The 12,503-nt window shown below is 40.2% G+C and overlaps 1 long non-coding RNA gene across 1 annotated transcript; it reads right to left on the reverse strand.

The window, feature by feature from the left end:
* Positions 1-1,963: 1,963 nt before the first annotated feature.
* On the reverse strand, positions 1,964-12,007 carry LOC115780992 (uncharacterized). Its single transcript, XR_004020007.1, has 3 exons — positions 11,934-12,007; positions 11,647-11,744; positions 1,964-2,211 (listed from the first exon to the last, which is right to left on the reverse strand). It is a non-coding gene; the product is annotated as an uncharacterized LOC115780992 (long non-coding RNA).
* Between the last annotated feature and the right edge of the window lie 496 nt (positions 12,008-12,503).

The following is a 12,503-nucleotide window of genomic DNA, read 5'->3' on the forward strand; positions in this document are numbered from 1 at the left end:
GATGACTAATTAATGAGACATTTCCTATAAGGCTTATTGATATGTTAATTTGCAGTCATATAAATCACAGTCTTAATTGTACAGCCTTGGCTAATAAGATTTTCATTACGTATAATGATGAATTGTTAAGCCAGCTGAATTTGTTGATTTACCAAGGAATATTGTTTTTGAGAAATACAGCAAATTTACATAACAATAAAACATTAATTAAAACATTTTTAATTTTTAAAAAAATGGCGAAGCAGTCCCTTTGCATATATTAATGCCTGGGTAGTTCCCACTTAACATGGTTTTGGTTATCTCACTTCTCTGCATTACGACACATGACACATCCAAACAGCAATCTTAAATAAACTGAAAGAATTTTGCTGCATTATTGCACAATGATCGGTAATGCACTTCCCTCCAGTAGCTTTGCTGTGACAACTGAAGTTAGATTTAATGTAATTTGCTACCACTTAGAATGTTTTTAGATCCTATGAATGCTGATGAATGCTGGGGCCTTTCTGTGGAGTCTTTGTGGGTTCCCTCCAGGCACTCTGGCTTCCTTCCACAGTCCAAGACACGTATGATGGTGTGGGGTTGTTTTCGGCACCTGAGTTCCAGTGAAAAGAACTCTTAATGCTTCAGCATATCAAGATATTTTGGACAATTTCATGCTGCCACCTTTGTGGGAACAGTTTGGAGATGGCCCCTTCCTGTTCCAACATGACTGTGGACCATTGGACAGCAAGGTCTATAAATATATGGATGAGCGAGTTTGGTGTGGAAGAACTTGACTGGCCTGCACAGAGTCCTGACCTTAAGCCAATAGAACACCTTGTGGAGATTGCAAGCCAGGCCTTTTTGACCTCACAAATGTACTTCTGGAAGAATGGTCAAAAATTCACATAAAGACACCCCTAATCCTTGCGGAAAGCCTTCCTAAAAGAGTTTAAGCTGTTATAGCTGCAAAGGGTGGGCTGACATCATTCTAAACCCTATGGATTAAGAATGGGATGTCATTCAAGTTCACGTGTGTGAAGGCAGATGAATGAATACTTTTGGTAGCACAGTGCATTCATGTATATGTATGAGTATATATGTATGTGTGCATGTATGTATGTATGTATGTATGTGATACAACACCAAAAAAAAGTGTACATTTCATTAATGATGCATGAAATTTTAAATGTTTCGATTTTTATTAGTATGTTTTACATTTTATTTAAGTAAAAGATCTTAGTACTGTACTTCTTCATTTTACCTTCGGTCAGAGGTATCTGTATTTTACACCTGTATAATTTATAAAGATACATACAGTTTATGTCAAGTGCTAACTTTAAATCCAAACTACTAATTTTTGTAATCTTTGAAAGAGAAATGTTCTTTCATCCCCTTTGACACACACAACTGGTTGATGCAGTTCAAGCTTTATTTTATCTATTCTGTTACAGAGCATGACTAGAGATCTAACCTGGCTGCCATAAACAGAGGGGTTTGATCTGAATGTGATGTCATTAGTGGTTCTGGTGCCAGTGGAGAATAATAATGCAGATAAACAATGGAAATGTCTGTTGCTCCCACACAAGCACAAAGAGTCGAGATGAGAAATCTTCAGAGCTCCAACAAGCAGCTGCAAAACCTTTAAATGTCTGGAAATCTTTGTCTTACTCAGTAACACAACACAGGAGGCGCTTGTTAAATGAGCAGAGCTACTGAGCTTAATCCTACCCCACTAACTGTTAAGTCATTAGTATATTGATCAAATCCATCCAATTCAGTTAAGCAGTTCTTTGTCTTTTATCACTGTACACAGAAGAGTAATAAAAAGACAGGATAAAACTTTCATTTCAACAAAATTTTCCAAAATGTTAAATCAATATGAGCTCCAACAATTAACCCCACATCAGTGTTTTAATCAATGAGTTTGGACAACTGATATTAAAGAAGCACATTGTTGATGAGCACACACACACACACACACACACACACACACACACACTCACAAACATAGCCACTGTCTATCAATGCCTCTTCGTGTCACAACGCAGCCCAGACATTTGATTGACAGCTGTCAGTCTGGGTGATGAGAGTTGACTGAAGGGGTCAGCCACGGTACCAGGGGGCCGCCTGTGTCATCAGCAAGGGACCGGGTGAGAGGGGGATGGAAATAGACAAGGTCTGCTGTGGTCTTCCGGGCTCTCCTCTGCCTCACCCCAGGGGGACAGGCTGGTGAGATTTAAGGAGAGAAAGAAAATAACAAACCTCCAAAACATATAAAGCTGTTCAAAAAGATACAACCAAACTCAATAGTCACATCACGCACATACCCTAGATTAGACAGCATGGCAAGAGCAAATTTGCACTTAAATATGTCTAAAGTATTTGTCTATAGAGTTTGATCTATAGAAGATGGGTGAGGAAGATGATAGAAAGAGGCAAATAAATTAACTCCGGAGGAAAATGCACCTCACGTTCTCCTCCAGCCTGCTTGATACAAACGAGTAAAAGAAAGAAATGAAAGGAGACACGAGACGAGAGAAAAGCTCAATGGCTGGAGGGAAGCAAGAAGCATGCAAGTTAAATAAGACTGTATATTTTTGGTCACTGTCTCAGCGGTGGAGAGAGGGAGAGAGAAAGGGTTTATAAAGCACCAGAAGAGAGTGTCAAAAACAGACAGCTATATAGACAAAAGCAGGATGCTGAAAACATTCACCTTTTAGAGGTAAGGGGGGAAAAAAAGCAGGCAGACAGTCAGAGAAAAGCCTGCTAGTGTTGACAGAGGCTATTAACAGTCAGATGGTACACTGAAAGACTAAAAGGAGAAATGGAAGGATCAGGGTGTATTCACAATGAAGATGGAAAGCGACAAAAGAGAGCAAAGTGCAAAGAGAGGCAAGGAAATGTAATGGGGGAGAAGCTGTCAGCGGTCTGTGGTCCTTTGGTCCATGCTAACCTAAACCTTCTAACACCGCTGCTGGTCACACGCACACATTCACGCAAACACGCACACATGGATACACACAGAAGCACACAGAGATTCATTCCTCTTGCAGACTGTCTGATCCTCTCTCCTCAGGGAGGTGTTAGTTTGGAGGAATCCAAGGGGCTTCGTTTGGACACCAAAGTGAGGGGAGCAATAATTCTCTTTCTCTCTCCTTCTACTCAGCAAAGACACACCCATCCAGGCAAAGTGTGTGTGTGCACGCACACACACACACACACACACATACAGGCAGAATGGTCAGTACAGGTAAGTGTGTAACAGTGTGTGGTGGTCAGCTCTCATATAAGATAGAATTCCTGTGCTTTTCACAATAACCTGACAAAAACCACCAACATGAAGAAGAAAGCTATACACAGGTGATAAAATAAGACACAATTAGAGGTCAGACACAACCACAACCAGAATTTTCTTTTCTTTTTTAATTTTATAAAAAATAGTAATGAATTGCATTTATGAGCACATAAATGTATTCAAACCACAGGTGTAACAACTCTGTGATAGGTCCTGTGATAGGTACTGATATTTTTTGTGTCCCTATCTTCATGTTGTACCAGAGCAAACATACTGTCACATGCAAGGTTGGGAAGTACAAGTAATATATTTCCCAGCATGTCCCCTGCCATTAAAAACTTTTAGATTTTCAATCAATTTTCATTCAGTGGAGTGTAAAATAATCAAGCAAATATTTCCAGCTAAATCTCAATTCAGGAGGAAAATGCATACTGCACAAATAAAGTTAGGTTTTGGTTTACAAGACAGAACCATAATCTAAACATATAGTGGAACTTTTATAATCTGTCTACTTCGGAGGTGGCAAAAGTACAGGCATTCTTTACTTAAGTAAGTTTACATCAGTAATGAAGTATTTGTACTTCACTACTTCCCACCTCTGGTCCAACTTTTAGCTAAACACAACAAATGTATGCATGTCATGTAAAGTGGAGTGGCCACTTTTTAACAGTCATGTCGACTGGTTCCTTCCTACCATCTGGGTCCTGGTGCACTACACTGGCTGCACTGCTGGAAGTTGCAAGTAGGGCTACACAACCATGTAGGGGTACACAAGACCATTAAGAATACACAACATTGCCAAAAGTATTCACTCACCCATCCAAATCATTGAATTCAGGTGTTCAAATCACTTCCATGGCCACAGATATATAAAATCAAGCACCTAAACATGCAGACTGCTTCTACAAACTTTTGTGAAAGAATGGGTCGCTCTCAGGAGCTCAGTGAATTCCAGCGTGGTACTGTGATGGGATGCTACCTGTGCAACAAGTCCAGTTGTGAAATTTAAAGTTAACTGTTAGTGGTAATATGACAAAGTGGAAGCGATTGGAAATGATAGCAACTCAGCCACAAAGTGGTAGGCCGCGTAAAAATCACAGTGGGATCTGCAGATGCTGAGGCGTATAGTACGCAGAGATCACCAACTTTCTGCAGAGTCAATCACTACAGACCTCCAAACTTCACGTGGCCTTCAGATTAGCTCAACAACAGTGTGTAGAGAGGTTCATGGAATGGGTTTCCATGGCTACATCCAAGCCTTATAACACCAAACACAATGAAAAGAGTTGGCTGCAGTGGTGTAAAGCACGCTGCCGCTGGACTCGAGAGCAGTGGAGACTCTGGAGTGACGAATCATGCCTCTCTGTCTGAATATCTGATGGACAAGTCTGGGTTTGGTGGTTAACAGGAGAACGGTTGTCTGACTGCATTGTGCCAAGTGTAATGTTGGGTGTAGGGAGGATTATGGTGTGGGGTTATTTTTCAGGAGTTGGGCTCAGCCCCTTAGTTCCAGTGAAAAGAACTCTTATCGCTTCAGCATACCAAGACATTTTGGACAATTTCATGCTCCCAACTTTGTTGGAACAGTTTGGGGATTGCCCTTTCCTGTTCCAACATGACAAAGCAATGTTCATAAAGACATGGATGAGCGAATTTGGTGTGGAAGAACTTGCATAGAGTCCTGACCTCAACTCAATAGAACACCTTTGGGATGAATTAGAACCTGTGAGCCAGTAGAGACTGAGAGCCAGACGTTCTCATCCAACATCACTATCTAACTTTGCAAATGGAATTCTGGAAGAATATTAATATTAAACCCTATGGATTAAGAATGGTATGTTACTCAAGTTCACGTGTGTATGAAGGCAGATGAGCGAATACTTTTGGCAATATAGTGTATGTATAACAGTCAAAACACTGAATGTGGAATGCTGTACACTTCTCACCCTTAAAGGTCACCATTTTGGTGGGATGAGAGATATAACCACATAATTTTCAGACACTATGAACAGGATAAGTCAGCAGGGGCGTGTCCATGGGGGGGCGTGTCCATGACCAATAGTAATGTACTGATGTGCCTATTGTCCTTTGCACGTCATACAATTTACTTTAAAGCTTTAGTTACTTATTATTTTGCAGAAAAAAAATTGTATTACTACAGATCAAGCAACCCAGCAATAAATTCAATCAGTAGCTGTGGCATTAATTTATTGCCAATTGATTTCACATAATAAATATACAATAAGACAGAGGGCTGCACATGAGCCTGAAAAACGTGCCCAGTGTTTTCAACATAAATTTTCTGCAGTGATTTTATTTTATTTCTGACTGAATATTCTGAATTCTGTATTTTTGCACCAAAATATGAGTTTAGTACCGTTTGGTGTTTTTTTTTTTTTTTTACTAAATTGCCTCTTTAAAAATTTAGTAGCATATTTTGTGTGGTGAGTAGCTCAACAAGTTGCTAATGCAAATGTGGTACAGTGTGACAAAGGCAACTGTACAACTTGCTGTGTTCGATTTCAGACAAAATCCTCTTGCAGAAATTCGCATGTCAACATGAATTCAAATTAAGGGCACTGATTAACAACACTCGAGACACCACGCACAAAAACAGGTTAAACAATATTTGCTCTTCTAAAATGCACATTTTTGAAAAGTAAACCAACCAAAGTTGATGTGGATACATATAAAATAGCTAGAAGGGTGAGGTGGGAAAAGTGTGTGTGTGTGTGTGTGTGTGTGTGTGTGCGTGTGTGTGTGACCAGATCAATATCAAACAGTGCTGTGACACCATATTCATCCTGGGGGCCTATCACAGAGAATGTCAACACCCTCTGGTGAGATGACCTCACCACACACACACACACACACACACACACACACACACACACACACACACACACACAGTCCCTGTGTCACCTTTTTCCCCCAATTCATTATTAACAAGCTTGCTGGGCCTCATTAGCAGAACGCCACACAATGCTGCTTGCACAAACAAAACAAAACGCTCCACAACAGTAATTGCCTTCTTCCTCCATGTCTCCGCCTCCAAGTCTCCTTCTTCAGCTGACACCTGCTGTGGAGAACTTTAACAGGAAAGAAATCGACGGACGCACATTGGCTAGAGCTGCCTCTCTAGGACCACTCAGTCTTTCTTCACAGTTTAGTGATTTCTTTCTCAGGTTAATCTGGAATTTTAAAAAATGAGTACATCTTACAATGCTTGTGATTTGTTACACCTCGTTTGATTCTCTTATCTCAATATGCATAATACTATAAGCCTGGGAGATAATGTTTTTGTCTGTACGGCTATGCTGAAACATATATTTAAGAGAGGTGAAATCTAAAAACAAAATAAGAAAACACAGCAGAGGAGAAAACAGGAAAAGAGGAGCAAGAGAAAGACAGCAGGAGGAACAACAAAAATAGGTAAAATAGACAGAAGGGATGCTCCACTGCTTGGCTGACACACATGGGGTCTCTGCAGACTGAAAGGATGCTAGGAGAGGAAGGGAGATGGAGAAAGAGAGTTGTGTGGCGTGGTGAGCAGCATCCAGCCCTCCTCCCTCACTCCACCTCCCTCTACCCCCACAGAGAAACTGTATGCTTGGCTTCTCCTGGTTTCTTTAGCATTCCTCCCCATCCTCTCCCAAAGCCTGGGAGAGGACCGAAGCAGACAGCAGGGCTTGTCATAGTCGCAGGCCTGGGTCCAAGTGGTGTTTTTTTTCGTAGGTGTGTGTATGTGTGTGTGTGTCTGTGTGTTTTAATATGTGCATGTGCACTTTATTTACAATGGTTGGCCTCATTTTTCTCTGAATACTGGCACGCTGGTTCAACTAAACCATAACTAAACCTGAGTGACTAAATCTTACCTTGTAAAAGAAAAAAGAAGAAAAAACATGTAAATCACAATTTAAAATAAAAAATAAATTAAAAATATAAATCAGAATTTCCAAGTCTACAAATATTTTTAAAATGTGTTAATATTTAGATGTGTCTGTGTTGACATGCAGATTAAACTAGATAAATGTATATACATAAAGCCATTTTTAATTTTTAATTTTTTTTTTTTACATTTTCAGCAAATTTATGAGGAAATATTTAAATGAATTTGGGAAACTGATCTCCCTTAAATGATATCAAGGTGATATATTTGAACATCACCACAAGGAAACTTTATTTATTTATTTATTCATTTTTTTCAAAGGAAACTTTGATTCAACAAAAAAACTGAAAATCAATAACACCATTGGCCTTAAGAAGGTACTGTCATTCCCTTTGGCAGAAATAAGATCTTGTAGGTGTTTAGCATAATCATCCATCACTCTCTGAAACACACATCCTAAAACTTTTGACTTTAACTCCTTTGCATGTCTGTTCCCCCCATACATTTAATACATTGTCATTTTAAATTCAATTAAATTCACTTCAATTCAATTTTATTTGTATAGCACCAAAACTACCGCAAACAGTCGCCTCAAGGCACTTTGTATTGTAGGTAAAGACCCTACAATAATACAGAGAAAACCGAACAGTCAAACGACCCCCTATGAGGAAGCACTTGGTGACAGTGGGAAGGAAAAACTCCCTTTTAACAGGAAGAAACCTCCAGCAGAACCAGGCTCAGGGAGGGGCAGTCATCTGCCGTGACCGGTTGGGGCTGAGGGGAGAGAGACAGGACAAGAGACATGCTGTGGAAGAGAGATGGAGATTAATACTAATTAATGATTAGATACAGAGTGAAGTATAAACAGAGAAAAAAAAGGTGAATAAAAAGAAACAGTGCATTATGGGAACCCCCCAGCAGCCTGGGCCTATAGCAGCATAACTAAGGGGTGGTTCAGGGTCACCTGATCCAGCCCTAACTATAAGCTTTATCTTAAAGGAAAGTTTTAAACCTAATCTTAAAAATAGAGAGGGTGCCTGTTTCCCGAATCCAAATTGGGAGCTGGTTCCACAGAAAAGGGGCCTGAAAGCTGAAGGCTCTGCCTCCCATTCTACTCTTAAGTATCCTAGGAACCACAAGTAAGCCAGCAGTCTGAGAGTGAAGTGCTCTATTGGGGTGATATGGTACTATGAAGTCTTTGAGATAAGATGGAGCCTGATTATTCAAGACCTTGTGTGTGAGGAGAAGGATTTTAAATTTTACTCTGGATCTAACAGGGAGCCAATGAAGAGAAGCTAAATCATTCCACATTAATAGGATGCACCTTCCTGCTTTGCTTAGGTCATTGCTTAACCTTCCATCTTCCCTTTGTGAGCTATTCCTTTGTTTGCTTGCAACAATAACTGATCTGACTCTAACTTATGTTTTGTAATTTGTTTAAATTATTTAACCATTTTTAGGCTAAAAGCTTATGTTAGCCTGCTCTAACTCTTTAAACACATTCAATTCAGTTCACTTCAGTATAGTAATGTCTCATGAAGCCATCGAGAGCTTTGGGTTAAGGTGTATGGGAAAAATGCTGCACATGCAATACGTGCCTGAGCATCATATGTTTTTTAAATATATATTTTTATTTCTGTTTTAGTCAGAACCACAGACTTTAGAATACTACCAATAAAAAACAAACAAATATATGATAATAATAAGGGGCAGCATATTTCCCAGAGAATAACAAGAAAACAAGATGTAAATGGTAAGAAATATTATCTACAAGGACATTACTTCTTTTAAAATGACAAACTCCTGGCCTAAAAACTCCTGGTTTTTACAAACTGAATGCCAAGGTAACCACGTGTAAATAAATTAGGTGGCGAAGGAGGAGATTAACAACAACAAAAACAACAACAACTGTATTCTCACTGGCAAAGATTATTACAGGACACAACAGAACTGAAATTCTTAAAATAAAAACATAGCACATCATGGATGTTGGTGAGCCTTAAGCCAGCAGCAAAGTTCTTTCTAAACATGGATGGTTCCCAGTTGGAGTAGCTGTGGGAGAGCAAACAGCAGGTAAGCAGTAAACTGCATGGTGGGAAACTGAAGACAACCTGGAACTGCCAAAAATTGCACTGAGGCTTGCTTCAGAAGCAAATTAATCCCTGTAGACTCCCATGTTTAAATGGGAGTAGAAATATTCAGATTTATGGTCTGGTACAAAAAAATGGCTTTGGTTTCCAAAGATACTTTTCCTGCTCATGGTAAATAGGATGAATTTTCATTACCTCACAACTTTTAATTATGTTAAGGACTAGAAGCACTCAGAGAGCGCAAACCTCCGCCAAGGCCATAGGGTCACTGACGCTGTAATACGTGTATCTAAATACTGTGAAATAATCTTTCATCTTTCCCAGACAACAATAACCCCCTATTCTGCAATAGTGAAGAATCCTTAAAAAAATTCCTGGATCCAGATTGTGATCCGGATCACCGCCAAAATTTAATCACTTCTTCCTCTTGTCATTTCCAACCACTCCACAAAATGTCATCGAAATCCGTTCATAACTTTTGGAGTAATCCTGCTGACAAACAAGCAAACAGACAAACAAATCAACGCGACTGAAAACGTAACCTCCTTGGCGGAGATAATTAGAATCATTTTGATAGGTGATCACCATTTTGTATTGTCCCCAGTGTGCCTGTTCTAAAAGACACTCTAGCAAGTCAGCTTTTATTTTGTCAGGTATGTATGTTTTTGGATTAGGCCTTCTTTATTCTACTAGCAAAAATTAGCATCACATTTAATATCACAGTGAATCACAGATCCACCAGCTTGCCTGTGTTAGTGCTAGCTAAGGGCTGTGCCCCAGTCTCTTCTGTCTTTCCTAGCAGCCCACCTTTATTCAGGGTGCACCCTGGAGAGGTCGCCAATTTGTCGCAGGGCTAACGCATAGAAAACGACAAGCATTCGCACCTGTGTGGTTGGGGGCAGAATCAAGGCTTTAAAATGTGAGTTTTTTGACGTACAGTCTTAAAACCTGACCTTTGAATGAAACCAGTGAGTCCCACAAACTTACTTTTCCCAGTTGTACAGTACCAGTCAAAAGTTTGGATACACTCACCCATTGACATGAATGGGTGAGTGTGTCCAAACTTTTGACTGGTACTGTATGCACCAGATGTTCACTGTCACTGTGAACATTATTCTTTCAGTATGTGGATGTAGATAGTACTGAAAGAAAGACCCAATGTCTTGTGGAAGCTTAAAAACTGACGTCACTGACTTTGGGTGCGCGCACACACACACACACACACACACACGGACACACACACACACATGCACACATACGCACACACACGTAAACACACACACACACACACACACACACACACACACACACACACACACACACACACACACACACACACACACATCCCCCGTAAACTATCTTTTCTCCAGTGTCTATAAATTATTCACCAAGCCTCGATTGACAGGACAGAGATCCTAATGAGAAAAATGTTGCAGGGAGACACTCAGCCGTGTCATTGCATGCACATGAGCATGTGTAAAGTGTAAATAGGCACCATGTCTTTGCATATGTAGAGGGTGTGTGCTCAAATGTGTATGGAGAAACTAATTAGCACCGGCGCTGCTGGACAAGAGAAATGATTAAAACTCTGTCTGTGTAATCAAGTCAGGGCGGGAAAGAAGAAATTCACTCAGATCTTACTGATACATGACAGTGAGCAAACAAATATTCTACACTTTTATTTTACTTTATGCTAACTTGCATTTTTTTCACATCAAAAATGTGTGCAGATGCTTTAATAGTATATTCATGTGAAAAAATATGCATTTATCTATAACTTGCAGATATTAGATGTGTATAGTGACACTGTCATAAAAATACACCTGCTTTCTAAATCATTAAACTTTTTTGTATTCCAACCTCTCGGCTGCTAGCAGTCTTTCAGTGGGACATAGCAAAGCAAACAGACAGAAGAGCAGATGACACAGGTACCTTGAAGTTTCTGTCTCCCCCACCTGTCGACTTTCTCCTTCTCCTCCCAACAACCCCCACAACACCTCTCCCCGTCTCTCTCTCTCTGTTACCTTGGAGTCTGGCCGTCATGCTCCTGTGGCTCCACTCTAAAGGTTACGCTGTGTACCCACCGTCACTGCTTGTCACTCCCCCACCACCAGCAGCCACACACACACACACACACACACACACACACACACACACACACACACACACGCTCCATCAGTCCCAGGCCCTGTCAAAGAAATACTGTCCGTAGAATCACTAACGTATCTACAGTTTGCCTTTGCAGGGAGAACGTGGGGGCAAATAGAAATCTCCCCCTAACAGCTCCTAACAGCTCTGGTGATGAAGTGTTTGTTAATGTATGAAGAGAGCATGACAATCACACACAGAAAAACAGAAGGAAGATACACATAAAAAAGTGATCATACATGTTTGTCTGCAGTCAGTTCACCATGGCGTGTGGAATTGAAATGCTGCTCACTCAGAATTCAACAGGGTCTTTTGTCTCTTGGAAAGATCGAATCCTCTGTGAAATGAGAAGAGGAGCAGAGGAACATCACATTACAAGAGTCAGATCCACAGAGCATTCCACATTGTTGTAAGACTGATGACGAGACATATTTTTTTTAACACTCCTGGAAGTTAATGTAAATTTTGTATAACTTACAGTGGCCTTACACATAGAGTCATAATCATGGCATCAAATCTAGACTACCTGTATTTCTCTCTTCTGTACTGCACTGCAATCTCTCATTCAGCATCATCATCATCCACCGATGCTGATCTGTCTGAAGAAGAGTTACTTTTTCAGCAAAACAAAAACTTCCAACTTCCAAGAACATTTAAGTGTGGACTCAAAGAGATTTGTGATGGTGGCAGCTGGAATAGGCTCCAGCCCCCCCCCCCGTGACCCTGAATTGGATAAGCAGAAGAAAATGGATGGTTTTAGCAAGATTACTCAAAAAAATTAGGACTAAAGTGAAACCAAGTGTTAAAAACGGTGAAAAGTAATTATATAAAGTAAGTAAAAGTCTCCACCAAAGCCACCATCTGTGCCGCTCATGCTTTTTTTGTTTTTGTTTTAATCTTTGATGTTTCTTCACATTCCTTCCACTTTTCAACCAGTCAGCATTTGACTTATGCATAGCATCGTCTACAGCAGTGCTTCTCAATTATTTTCTGTTACGCCCCCCCTAGCAAGAAGAAAACTATTCGCGCCCCCCACTCCCCACTGTGACTATCCATCTCTGCATAACATTTTATCCTTATTAACATTAAAGAAAAA

The sequence above is a fragment of the Archocentrus centrarchus genome, chromosome 5 (genome assembly GCF_007364275.1).
Source record: "Archocentrus centrarchus isolate MPI-CPG fArcCen1 chromosome 5, fArcCen1, whole genome shotgun sequence".
In the NCBI taxonomy this organism is placed as follows: Eukaryota; Metazoa; Chordata; class Actinopteri; order Cichliformes; family Cichlidae; genus Archocentrus; species Archocentrus centrarchus.